Source organism: Bos mutus, chromosome 3 (assembly GCF_027580195.1).
Source record: "Bos mutus isolate GX-2022 chromosome 3, NWIPB_WYAK_1.1, whole genome shotgun sequence".
NCBI classification, from domain to species: domain Eukaryota; kingdom Metazoa; phylum Chordata; class Mammalia; order Artiodactyla; family Bovidae; genus Bos; species Bos mutus.
The window spans coordinates 93,366,299-93,380,943 of record NC_091619.1 but is presented as its reverse complement, the minus strand read 5'-3'; the positions used below and the strand labels follow the sequence as shown (position 1 = coordinate 93,380,943).

Sequence of the window (14,645 nt, the reverse complement as noted above, 5' to 3'; positions counted from 1 at the left end):
TTCTAAGGATGCAGGTCAGGTGGTCTGGAATTCTCATCTCTTGAAGAATTCTCCACTTTGTTGTGATTCACACAGTCTACGGCTTAGTGTAGTCAATAAAGCAGAAGTAGATGTTTTTCTGGAACTCTCTTGCTTTTTCAATGATCCAACAGATGTTGGCAGTTTGATCTCTGGTTTCTCTGCCTTTTCTACATCCAATTGGAATATCTGGAAGTTCTCGGTGCACACACTGTTGAAGCTTGGCTTGGAGAATTTTGAGTGTTACTTTGCTAATGAGTGAGATAAGTTCTTTGGCATTGCCTTTCCTTGGAATTGGAATGAAAACTGACCTTTTCCAATCCTGTGGCCATTGCTGAGTTTTCCAAATTTGCTGGCATATTGAGTGCAGTACTTTCACAGCATCATCTTTTAGGATTTGTAATAGCTCAACTGGAATTCCATCACCTCCACTAGCTGTGTTCGTAGTGATGCTTCCTAAGGCCCACTTGACTTCACATTCCAGAATGATTGGCTCTAGGTAAGTGATCACGCCACTGTGGTTATCTGGGTCATTAAGATCTTTTTTTGTATAGTTCTTCTATGTATTCTTGCCACCTCTTCTTAATATTCTCTGCTTCTGTTAGGTCCATACCATTTCTGTTCTTGATTGTGCCAATCTTAGCATGAAATGCTCCCTAGGTATCTCTAATTTTTCTTGAAGAGATCTTTAGTCTTTCCCATTGTATTGTTTTCCTCTATTTCTTTGCATTGATCACTGAGGAAAGCTTTCCTATCTCTCCTTGCTAAGAGTCTTCTCCAGTACCACAATTTGAAAGCATCAATATTTTGGCACTCAGCCTTCTCTATGGTCCAACTCTTACATCCTCACATGACTACTGGAAAAACCATAGCTTTGACTAGACAGACTTTTGTCGGCAAAGTGATACCTCTGATTTTTAATATGCTGTCTGGGTTTGTCATAGCTTTTCTTCCAAGGAGCAAGCGTTTTTTAATTTCATGGGAGCAGTCACTATCCACAGTGACTTTGGAGACATCAATGCCTCACTACAAAGCTACAAAGGACAGGCTGACTCTCTTGTTGGGGGCTAATGCCACCAATAGTCATTTTATCATTCTGAAAATCCTAGTACCATTAAGAATCACAGTAAATCTGTGATAGAGCACTCTGTTTGTGCTCTATAAATGGAACAACAAAACCTGGATGAAAACAGATCTGATAACATATTTGCTGAATATTTTAAGCCCACTGTTGAGTTCCTACTGTTCAGAAAAAAAAGATTCTTTCCAAATTATTTCTCTCCACTGACAACACACCTGGTCTTAAAAGAGCTCTGATGGAGACGTACAAAGAGATTCATATTGTTTTCATGCCTGCCAACACAACATTTATTCCTCAGCCTGTGGATGAAAGAAGGAGTCATTCCAAATTTCAAGTCTTACTTTTTGAGACATACATTTCATATGGCTATAGCTGCCATAGATGATAATTCCTCTGATGGATATGAGCAAAGTAAATTCAAAGCCTTCTGGAAAAGATTCACCATTCTAGATGCCATAAAGGATAGTCATGATTCATGGGAAGAGGTCAAAATATGAACATTAACAGGAGTTTGAAAGAAGTGGATTTCAACCATCATGGATGACTTTGTGGAGTTCAAGACTTCAGCAGAGGAAGTAACTGCCAATGTGGTGCAAATAGGAAGAGAACCAGAATCAGAAGTAGGGCCTGAAGATGTGACTGAATTGTTGCCATCTCATGGGAAAACTTGAACAAATGAAGAGCTGCTTCTAATGCATGAGCAAAGAGAGTAGTTCTTTGAGATAAAATCTACTATTAGTGAAGATGTAGTGAAGATGCTGAAATGACAACAAAGGACTTAGAATATTACATAACCTTAGTTGATAAAGCAGTGGCAGGGATTGAGAAGATTCGTTCCAATTCTGAAAGAAGTTCACTGTGGGTAAAATGCTATCTAAGAGCATCACACACTACAGAGAAATCATTTGTGCAAAGAAGAGTCAATTGATGTGGAAAACTTCACTGTTGTCTTATTTTAAGAAACTGTCACAGGCAAGCCAACCTTCAGCAACTGACACCCGAATCAATCAGCATTCATCAGCACTGAGATAAGATCCTCAACCAGCAAAAAGATTATGACTCGCCAAAGGCACAAATGATGACTAGCAAATTTTAGCAGTATTTTTAAGGAATGTGGATTATTTTCTCAGACATAATACTACTGCACATTTAAAACACTACAATACAGTATAAACAAATTTTTAATGCACTGGGAAAGCAAAAAGTACATGTAACTTGTTTCATTGTGACAGTCACTTCATTGTAGTAGTCTTGGAACCAAACCCACAATATCTCCAAGGTATGCTTGTACAAGTATGTGCAACCCATTACTATGTATGATTATTCCTTTAAAAAGGAAAAAAGCTATTTTACAATCTTTCAAAGGAAGATGATAGGGAACTTTTCAAAGGAAGATGATAGGGAACTATCAGAGGAAGAGGAGATTGAAAGATGAATGGAAGAAAATAAAGATGGTAGAAAACATAACTCTATGCTTCTGATCTTCACTGCCTTCCTATGAAGATATGACAACAAAAATCACATGAGGAATGAAAGTAACTGAGTAAACATTATTTCCAGATAAAGACATTTTATAAAATGTCAAACTTAAACCACACACCAAACTGACAATTGCATGGATTTAAGAATCAGAGGTGGCTCAGACAGTAAAGATTTCATTTGCAAAGCAGGAGACCGGGTTTGAACTCTGGGTCGGGAAGATCCCCTGGAGAAGGGAACGGTCACCCGTTCCAGTACTCTTGCCTGGAGAATTCCATGGACAGAGCACCGGTGGGCTACAGGCAAAGAGTTGGACATGACTGAGCAACTAACACTTCGATACTTTTACTTTTGAAGAATCCGAGAGGGAAGGTACTCATTTTGTTCTTTATATACATCTCTATTTTAAAAATGTTTACTAAAGCACAGTATCTAAAAATGTGGGGCTAAATTTTTTAAAAATTCTAATGCATAAATAAAAATAAATTATGCACAGTAAGACCAGCATGGGATGATGCTTATTTAGACTTTAAATTGACTTTATATGATGTATATAACTCAAATCATTATGCCTCACACCTTAAACTGTGCTCTATGTCAATTATAACTCAATAAAACTTGAAAAATGATTTTATAAATAATTTGGAGTACATAATGGTTAACATGGTGACAACAGACATGAGTTTGCTGATGGACCAAAGAAAAATATTACTAATAGATAACATTTGCTATCTTTCCTCTTCAGAAGTACAAGCTATGATCAGTTCTCTTGCTTTATGCTGATTCATATATGTGAGGCAAAAAAAGGTTGCTACTATTTCTTTCCACATGTACCGATAACAACAACAAAATTACAGAGTTTATCTGCATTTAAGAGTCAAGACCAGAAAACAAGTTCATATATTCAAGACAAAAACTGGTTTGAAATATTCCAAACTATTTTTTTAGGTTCAAATGCACTTGGTAAATGTTTTAACTCTTTCCATACTCATCAAACACTTTTACACCAAAATGGCATTCAACATAATAAAAGGATTAAAAGCTCTTAAGAAAGAAGATTTAAAAAAAAATAAATAAGGCAAATGGTTCAGCTCACAACAAACCCATTTTTCTGCTACACTCCAGAAATGGAACTTAAGGCTATGCTGAACAGGCCCAGCAAAAGCAGGTTTGCAGACAGATTTTATGGAACAAACTGTATCGAACAAATACCTGTATGTCTATTGCTAGATCTTAGACATAAAAATATACAATAATTCCTATCTTCAAGGTGACACTACTTCACAGTAGACAGTATTGCTGCTTTAAAATAATTCTTTTAGTTTATTCAAGAAAATCCAGAACAATTTTGTAATAAAATGAAACTACAGTAATAAAAAGGACACAAAAATATTAACAGACCAATACAATTACCACTAGGTGTCACTCTGATATAAAGTTCTTGGCTGCCTTTAGGCTTACTTTTATACTTTGTAAAGTCTTCCTGGTAATAACATGGGAATGGCATTATCTTATTTAGTATCTCTCTGTACTTTAGTATTTATTTACATATATATATATAGAGAGAGAGAGAGAGAGAGATACAGGAAAAGTAGTATTTATCCAACTCCTTAATAACAGTAAGATGGCCAACAGCTAAAAACTAACAATTATAAGTCACATAAAATTTCATGTGTCTATTTTTTAAATTTCCTGCAGTAGACGATTTAATGTGCATACAAATTTATACACATGCTCATTTACTGAGACATACATATTAACTGATCTGCTGCTGCTGCTGCTAAGTCGCTTCAGTCGTGTCCGACGCCAAACATTGCATTTAGAGGAAGAATTCAGAGACAAAAAAAGAACATGGTCTCTGAGTTTGAGAAGTTAATATTCACAAGGGAAAACCAAAACACAAAAAAAGAGTAAGATGTTTTAAAATCAATTTTGAAAGTATACACAAAATTTTATGATATCATAAGAGATGAATCAAAGTAACTATGTCAACAGTGGTTAGGAAGGGCTTCATAAAGGGAGATGTTTACTCATGGTATTCAAAGATGAGTGTAAGCTTTCCAGAAAACTAAAACAAGAAAGAAGAAAGTCAAACAGAATATAGAAAGTAAGGTACCACCAAAGGATATGAGGAGATTTAGAAAGATTATAAAAGATCACCATAGGAAAACTATGTAAGATACAGAACAGAGGAAGGAAGAAACTGAAAGAATAGAAATAGAGGGAGGAACTGTTACAGTAACTAATGAAAGAAATTAATTCTTGAACTGCAACATAAGGAATCAAAATAAAGGAGGAATTCAAGTGATACCATGAAACTAAGAGAACTTAATCAAAAGCAGTGAAAGAAATGAAAAAAAACTTCCAACAATTCCAAATATCCCTGAGAGTGCCTTCCACAGTGATGCATATCAACAAACCAACAATGAACAAAGAAAACATCCATGATGTGATTATTTAACTGGTATATAATTCATAATAAGAGAATAACTATAATCCAGAACAAATAAAAAATTGGAACAGTGTGGACAAGTAGTAGAAAGATACATATCATACAATAATAGTATCTGGCTTACAATTTATTTGGAATCAAGTTTCATTTATAAAATGTATGTAGCTACTTAAATTGTATTTGTTTTCTTTTTTTTTAAGTTTTTTTTTATTTTTTAACTTTACAATATTGTATTGGTTTTGCCATATATCAACATGAATCCACCACAGGTATACACGTGTTCCCCATCCTGAACCCTCCTCCCTCCGTCCTCCCCGTACCATCCCTCTGAGTCGTTCCAGTGCACCAGCCCCAAGCATCCAGTATCGTTCATCAAACCTGGACTGGCGACTCATTTCATATATGATATTATTCATGTTTCAATGCCATTCTCCCAAATCATCCCACCCTCTCCCTCTCCCACAGAGCCCACAAGACTGTTCTATACATCAGTGTCTCTAGTACTCTTGCCTGGAAAATCCCATGGATGGAGGAGCCTGGTAGGCTGCAGTCCATGGGGTCGCAAAGAGTCAGACATGACTGAGCGACTTCCCTTTCACTCTTCGCTTTCCTGCATTGGAGAAGGAAATGGCAACCCACTCCAGTGTTCTTGCCTGGAGAATCCCAGGGACAGGGGAGCCTGGTGGGCTTCTGTCTATGGGGTTGCACAGAGTCGGACACGACTGAAGCAACTTAGCAGCAGCAGCATACAGGGTTATGGAGAAGGTAATGGCACCCCACTCCAGTACTTTTGCCTGGAAAACCCCATGGACAGAGGAGCCTGGTAGGCTGCAGTCCAAATGAATGATAACACAAATGCTTCTACTCTATCATACTTCAGTAGAAGTCCATTTTTACAGTAAATTAAAAGACTAAGAGTTTACAAAATGTGACCCCTAGAAACTCTATCATATATATCTATAACAAAGCTTTAAAATAGTTCACATTCTCCAAACTAGGATAGAATTAAAGTATAATTTTAACATATATAATCGAGAAGTGAACATTTTCATCACCATCTTTGAAATGAGCAGGGACACAAAACTGACTCCAACTGAGTGAACCAATAAAAAGTGGTTGAAGTGATTAAAATATCCATGAACTTTCACCATATCCCAAATACTTCAACAGCAAAAAAGTGAAGTCACTCAGGCATGTCTGACTCTTTGCAACCCTATGGACTATAATCCACCTCCTCCATAGGCTCCTCCTCCATCCATGAGATCTTCAAGGCAAGAATACTGGAATGGATTGCAATTTTCTTCTCCAGGGGATCTTCCTGACCCAGGGATAGAACTCAGGTCTCCCACAACAAAAAGAATAAGGTCAATTTGAAAGAGTCGCTATTAACTACTCAGTCTCATGCTATACAAGAGCAGTTAAAATTTATTTAATACAGAACTGTATTCTAGTATTCTTAAAATAGATAAAAACTTGAGATAATTTTATGATTTAAAAGAGAAAGTATTATATGACACTGAGTTACTTCTCTAATTACAGTGAATACATTCATCATTATGCTAAGAAAGTAAAGGCCTGCTAATACCCTCCTAATATACCAAGGATAACTTGGCAATATTACTGAAAATACGTATAAGCAATAAGCATGATCAATTCTAACTAATTATAATACTCCTGTAAAGATAAATAAAATTATTTTTCAATATCAGTAGATGAGTTTTGTGATTTTAAAAATGCAAGCTCATTTTAAATATCAGCAAAGAGACAGAAAGTATAAAAATTATAAAAACTATAAAAAAGAATCAAACATAAATCCTGGAGCTGAAAAATACAATAAGTGAATTGAACATTTCACTAAAGGGGCTCAACAATAGACTTGATTAACAAAAAGAATCTATGTGCTAAGACATGTCACTTGAAATTATCCAGAGAAATAAAATGAAAGATAAAAAAGACTGAAGAAAGGCCAAAGGCCTTATGGTAATCCATTAACGGACAAATATACACATAATGGGAGCTGCGGAGGGAAGGAGAAAGCAGATTTGAAGAAACAATGGTTGAATACTTCCCAAATATGGGAAAGAAAAGACATTCAGATTCATAAGGCACAAAAGATAACAGAAGGATAAATCCTAAGAAATCTACATCAAAACACATTAAAATCAAACTGTCAAATTAAAGGATGTGAATGCGTGCATGTGTGCTCACTCAGTCATGTACAACTCTATGCAACCCCATGGACTGTAGCCTGCCAGGCTCCTCTGTCCCTGGAATTTTCCAGGCAAGAATATTGGAATGGATAGCCATTTCCTACTCCAGGGGATCTCCCTAATTCAGGGCTCAAACCCACATGTCCTGAGTTTCAAGCATTGGCAAGTGGATTCTTTACGACTGAGTCACCTTATGGCAATTAAAGGATAAAGAGAAATGTGAAAACAGCAAGAGAAAAGCTTGTCACATAAAGGGGACCCTCACAAGACTATCAGCTAATATTTCTCAGTAGAAACCTTTCCAGTCGAAAGAAAGTAGAATAATATATTCAAAGTTCTGAAAGAACAAAACCACCAAACAAGAATACTATGGCCAGCAAAATTATCCTTCAAATATTAAGGCAGAATAAAGACTTCACCAGATAAACAAAAGCTGAGAGAGTTCATCAACAGTAAGCCAACCTAATAAGAAATGCTAAAGAGAGTACTCTAAGTTCCAACAAGAAGACACTACATAGAAACAAACCACAGAATATTTTAACAGTGGTACTTAAAACACTTAATCTGAGAGAGGAGTTAAAAGACAAAAGTGCAAAAAATAAGTATAACTAAAAATATGTTAATGTATACATAATATGAAAAGATGCAATTTATGAATCAGTAACAAAAACAGGCAGGTCAGGTGGTCTGGTATCCCCATCTTTTTAAGAATTTTCCAAAGTGTGTTGTGATCCACACAGTCAGAGGCTTTGGCATGGTCAATAAAACAGAAATAGATGCTTTTCTGGAACTCTCTTGCTTTTTTGATGATCCAACGGATGTCAACCTCTTGAGAAATCTGTATGCAGGTCAGGAAGCGACAGTTGGAACTGGACATGGAACAGACTAGTTCCAAATCGGGAAAGGAATATGTCAAGACTGTATATTGTCACCCTGCTTATTTAACTTATATGCAGAGTACATCATGAGAAATGCTGGGCTGGATGAAGCACATACTGGACAAGATTGCTGGGAGAAATATCAATAACCTCTGATATGCAGATGATACCACCCTTATGGCAGAAAGTGAAGAAGAACTAAAGAGCCTCTTGATGAAAGGGAAAGAGGAGAGTGGAAAAGATGGCTTAAAGCTCGACATTCAGAAAACTAAGATCATGGCATCTGGTCCCATCACCTCACGGCAAATAGGGAAACAGTGGGAAAGTAATAGACTTATTTTTGGGGGGAACTCCAAAACCACTGCAGATGGTGATTGCAGCCATGAAATTAAAAGACACTTCCTCCTTGGAAGTAAAGTTATGACCAACCTAGACAGCATATTAAAAAGCAGAGACATTACTTTGCCAACAAAGGTCTGTCTAGTCAAAGCTATGGTTTTACCACTAGTCATGTATGGATGTGAGAGATGGACTATAAAGAAAGCTGAGCACGTAAGAATTGATGCTCTTGAATTGTGGTGTTGGAGAAGATTCTTGAGAGTCCCTTGGACTGCAAGGAGATCCAGCCAGTCCATCCTAAAGGAAATCAGTCCTGAATATTCACTGGAAGGACTGATGCTAAAGATGATACTCCAATACTCTGGCCACCTGATGCAAAGAACTGACTCATTTGAAAAGACCCTGATGCTGGGAAAGATTGAAGGAGGGAGAAGGGGACGACAGAGGATGAGATGGTTGGATGGCATCACCGACTCAATGGACATGAGTTTGACTAAACTCCAGGAGTTGGTGATGGACAGGGAGGCCTGGCATGCTGCAGTCCATGAGGTCGCAAAGAGTTGAACATGACTTAGTGACTGAACTGAAATGAACTGAACAAAAAGAGGAGACAATAAAACAGCAGAGGTTTTGTATATGACTGAGGTTAGGTTAAAATAGATTGTAGTAACTGTAAGATGTCTTATATAAACCCAATGGAAACTACAGAGAAAATACCTAAAGGAGATATACAAAAGAAAATGAAAAGAATCAAAGAATGATACTACCAAAAAAAAAAAAAAAACAACAAAGAAAGACAGTAAAAGAGGAAAAGAGATAAAAAAGCCACAAGACAGAAATAAACAATTAACAAATAGCAACAGTAAGTTCTTTTCTATCAGTTATTACTTTAAATGTTTATGGATAAAACTCTCCAATCAAAAGACACAAACAGGCTAAATGGATTAAAAACACAAACTCCAACTATATGCTGTCTATTGTGTGTATGCTCAGTTGTGTCCAAATCTTTGCAACCCCATGGACTATAGCCCATCAGGCTCCTCTGTCCATGGGATTTTCCAGGCAAAGTACTGAAGTGAGTTGCCAAAAGTATCTTCCTGACACAGGAATCAAACCCACGTCTCAGGCATCTCCTGCATTGACAGGTGGATCCTTTACCACTGAGCCACCTGGGAAGCTCATATACTGTCTACAGGAGACTCTAGATTCATGAACACATACAGGCTGAAACTGAAAGAATGAGAAAAGATATTCTGTGTAAATGGTCCAAAACCAGACAACTAGATGAAGGAGATCCCTCACTCTCCCTATCCCTCCCGCCCACTCCCCCAAACACACACACACACACATTCACGAGTACTATTCAGCCATAAAAAAGTACGAAATGCTGTCATCTGCAGAAACATGGATAGATCCAGAGATTATACTTGATGAAATAATACAGAGAAAGACAAATAATATATGATATCACTTTTATGTGGAATCTAAAAAATCTAATACAAATGAATGTATATACAAAAGAGACCCAGAGACATAGAAAACAAACTTATGGCTAAAAACGGGGAGAGGGAGCCAGGGAAGAAAAATTAGGAGTATGGGATTAACACACTACTTGGCTGGAGACTCCCAGGGACGGGGGAGCCTGGTGGGCTGCCATCTATGGGGTCGCACGGAGTCGGACACGACTGAAGCAACTTAGCAGCAGCAGCAGCATACGTGAAATAAATAAACTGTACAGCACTGGGAATTATACCCAATACATTTTAATAATCTATAGGGGAACATAATCTACAAAAATACTGAAACACTATACTGCATACCTGAAATTAACACAATACTGTATATCAATTATACTTCAATCTAAGAAAAAAGAAAAAATGTTGTGAGAAAATATTATATAATGATAAAAGAAGCAATTCACCAGGAGGACATGTCAATTATGAGCATATATGTACTCAACATCAAAGAACCCAATTTACAAAGCAAACAAGGAAAGAATCAAGGGGAGAAATATATAACAACACAAAAATAGCAGAGGATTTCAATAATGGATAAAACTTCCACAGAGAAGATCAATAAGGACTTGAACAAAAATTGTAGACAAAATGGAATTAACAGACATGTACAAAACATAACATCCAACAGCATACACATCAGAATACACATCCTCTTAAGCACACATGGAACATGCTCAGGACAGATAATAAATTTAAGAAAAGCATAAAGGAAAGTGCTGCTGACTTTCAGTTTCATTATACTGTGGTTGGAAAACATATGTGGTATGATTTGAGTCTTCTTAAATCCGTTAACTTGTTTGTAACCGAATATGGCAGGATTCCCTGGCAGCTGAGAGGTAAAGAATCCACCTGCAAATGCAGGAGATGCAGATTTGATCCCTGGGTTGGGAAGATCCTCTGGAAAAGGAAATGGTAACCCACTCTAGTATTCTTGTCTGAGAAATCTCATGGATAGAGGAGACTGGAGGGCTACAGACCATGGGGTCACAAAAGGTGGACATGACTTAGTGACTAAACAACCACCACCACCTAATATGTCCTCTATCCCAGAAAATTTACAAATATGTAGATATTAAACAATGTAATGCTTGAACAACCTATAGGCCAAAGAAGAAATAAAGAGAAGTAGAAAATATCATCAGACAAATGAGAACATAACATTACCAAAACTTATGGAAAGCCGTGCTAAGAGGAAAGTTTCTAGCAATAGATGCCTACATTTTAAAGAGTAGAAAGATCTCAAATAAAAACAATACTAAAATTCATATGGAACCACAAAAGACCCTAAATAGCCAAAACAATCTTGAGAAAGAAGAATGAAACTTAAGGCTTCACACTTACTGACTTCAAGAAATTTTACAAAGTTATCGAAACAGCCCAGGACTTGCATAAAGAAGAGAATAAAATAAAGTCCAGAACAAAACCCACACATAAGTCACATGATCATTGACAAGGGTACCAAGTCTACATTATAAAGAGTCTCTTTAACAAATAGTGTGGGCAAAATTGGATAGCCACATGCAAAAGAATGAAATTAGATGCTTATCTTATACCATACCCAAGAATTACCTCAAAATGGGTTAAAAATCTGAAATTGCAAAACTCCTAGAAGACAACATAAAGAAAAAACTCCATAATATTTATCTTGGCAATGATTTATTGGATATGACACCAGAAGCATAGACAACAAATACAAAAATAGACTAGTGGGACTAAATTAAACTAAAAAGCGTCTGTACAGCAAAAGGAATAACAGAGTAAAAGGAACCTACAGAATGGGAAAAAATATTTGCAAACTACATTATCTGCTAAGGGGTTAATATTCAAAACAAAGAAATGTACAACTAAATAGCAATAAAGTTAAATAATCCAATTTAAAACTTGGCAAAGGACTTTAACAGACATTTCTCCAAAGACATACAAATGATCAACAGCTATATAAAAAGATACTCAATCATCATGAACTATAAATCAAAACTACAATGAGATGTCACTCATACATGTTAAGATGGTCATTATAAAAACAAAAACAAAATATCAGAAAATGACAAGCACTGGTAATGTGGAAAAATCAGAAGGAATACTTGTGTTCTATTGCTGGAAATGTAAAATGTTCAGCCACTATGCAAAAAAGTATAGAAGCTGCTCAAAAATTAAAAACAGAAATACCATATGATCCAGCAAGGCCACTTCTGGGTATTAATCCAGAAGAACACACCTAAAAGTCTATTGACAGAGGAATGGATAAGGAAGATATGGTACCTATATACAATGGAATATTTATTGTTGTTTAGTCCCTAAGTCGTGTCTCATTCTTTGCGACCCCATGGGCTACAGCCCATCATGATTCTCTGTCCATAGTATTTCCCAGGCAAGAATACTGCAATGGGTTGCCATTTCCTTCTCCAGGCGATCTTTCTGACCCAGAGATTGAACCCACGTCTCCTGCACTGCACTGGCAGGCAGATTTTTTTTACTGCTGAGATACTAGGGAAGCTCTAACAGAATATTACTCAGCCACATAAAAGCGTGAAATAATGCCATCTGCAGCAACACTGATGGACCTAGAGATTATCATACTAAGTGAAGTGAGGCAAATATCATATATCATTTATATGCGGAATCTACTTTTTAAAAAAAGAAATGAATGTATTTACAAAACAGAAATGAACTTACAGATACTGAAAACAAACTAACAGTTAGCAAAGGGGAATGGGGAGGGGTGGCAATAAACTAGAACCCTGGAATGAATACACATACACTACTATATATAAGATATTAATAGATAACCAACAAGGATCTACTGTATAGCACAGGGAACTCTACTCAATATTCTGTGATAGCCTATATGAGAAAAGAATCTTAAAAAAAAATATATATATATATACACATATAACTGAATCACTTTTGCTGTACACCTAAAACTAACACAACATTGTAAATCAACTATACTCCAATAAAATGAAATACAGAAAACAAAAACAAACAAACAAACAAAAAAAACAGAGGAATAAACCAACACACACACAAAGAATTGAAAGTAATGTCTAAAGAGATATTTGCAATCCCATGTTCACCATAGCATTATTTACAATAGACAAGAGGTGGAAATAACCTAAATGTCCATAAACAGATGAACAGATAAAACATGGCACATACACACAATATAATATTCAGTTCAGTTCAGTCGCTCAGTCATGTCCGACTCTTTGCGACCCCATGAATCCCAGCACACCAGGCCTCCCTGTCCATCACCAACTCCCAGAGTTCACTCAGACTCACGTCCATCGAGTCGGTGATGCCATCCAGCCATCTCATCCTCTGTCGTCCCCTTCTCCTCCTGCCCCCAATCCCTCCCAGCATCAGAGTCTTTTCCAATGAGTCAACTCTCTGCATGAGGTAGCCAAAGTATTGGAGTTTCAGCTTTAGCATCATACCTTCCAAAGACACCCAGGACCGATCTCCTTTAGAATGGACTGGTTGGATCTCCTTTCAGTCCAAGGGACTCTCAAGAGTCTTCTCCAACACCACACTTCAAAAGCATCAATTCTTTGGTGCTCAGCTTTCTTCACAGTCCAACTCTCACATCCATACATGACCACTGGAAAAACCATAGCCTTGACTAGACAGACCTTTGTTGGCAAAGTAATGTCTCTGCTTCTGAATATGCTATCTAGGTTGGTCATAACTTTCCTTCCAAGGAGTAAGCGTCTTTTAACTTCATGGCTGCAGTCACCATCTGCAGTGATTTTGGAGCCCCCAAAAATAAAGTCTGACACTGTTTCCACTGTTTCCCCATCTATTTCCCATGAAATCATGGGACCAGATGCCATGATCTTAGTTTTCTGAATGCTGAGCTTTAAGCCAACTTTTTCACTCTCCTCTTTCACTTTCATCAAGAGGCTTTTTAGTTCCTCTTCACTTTCTGCCTATAAGGGTGGTATCATCTGCATATCTGAGGTTATTGATATTTCTTCCGGCAATCTTGATTCCAGCTTGTGCTTCTTCAAGCCCAGCGTTTCTCATGATGTAATCTGCATAAAAGTTAAATAAGCAAGGTGACAATATACAGCCTTGACGTAATCCTTTTCCTATTTGGAATCAGTCTGTTGTTCCATGTCCAGTTCTAACTGTTGCTTCCTGACCTGCATATAGGTTTCTCAAGAGGCAGGTCAGATGGTCTGGTATTCCCATCTCTTTCAGAATTTTCCACAGTTTATTGTGATCCACACAGTCAAAGGCTTTGGCATAGTCAATAAAGCAGAAATAGATGTTTTTCTGGAACTCTCTTGCTTTTTCGATGATCCAGCGGGTGTTGGCAATTTGACCTCTGGTTCCTCTGCCTTTTCTAAAACCAGCTTGAACATCTGGAATATTACTCAGTTTTAAAAAAGGAAATCCTGTAATATGTTACAACATGGATGAACCATGAGGATATCATACTAAGTGAAATAATCCAGAAACACAAATGCTGCATGATTCCACTTATATAAGATATTTAAAGTAGTCAAACTCATAGAAGCAGAAAACAGAATGACAACAGCCAGGGAACTCGGCAGTAGGGGAAAATGGGGAGTTGCTTTTCAGTGGATACAGTTTCACTTCTACAAGTGAAAAAGTTATAAACATTTGCTGTACAACAATGTAGCTACTGTTAATAAAACTATAATG

The 14,645-nt window shown here is 36.9% G+C and overlaps 1 protein-coding gene across 1 annotated transcript in view; it reads right to left on the bottom strand.

Moving 5' to 3' along the window:
* FAF1 (Fas associated factor 1) overlaps nt 1-14,645 on the bottom strand; it is a 498,603-nt gene that overhangs the window by 338,021 nt on the left and 145,937 nt on the right. The window lies entirely within an intron of this gene.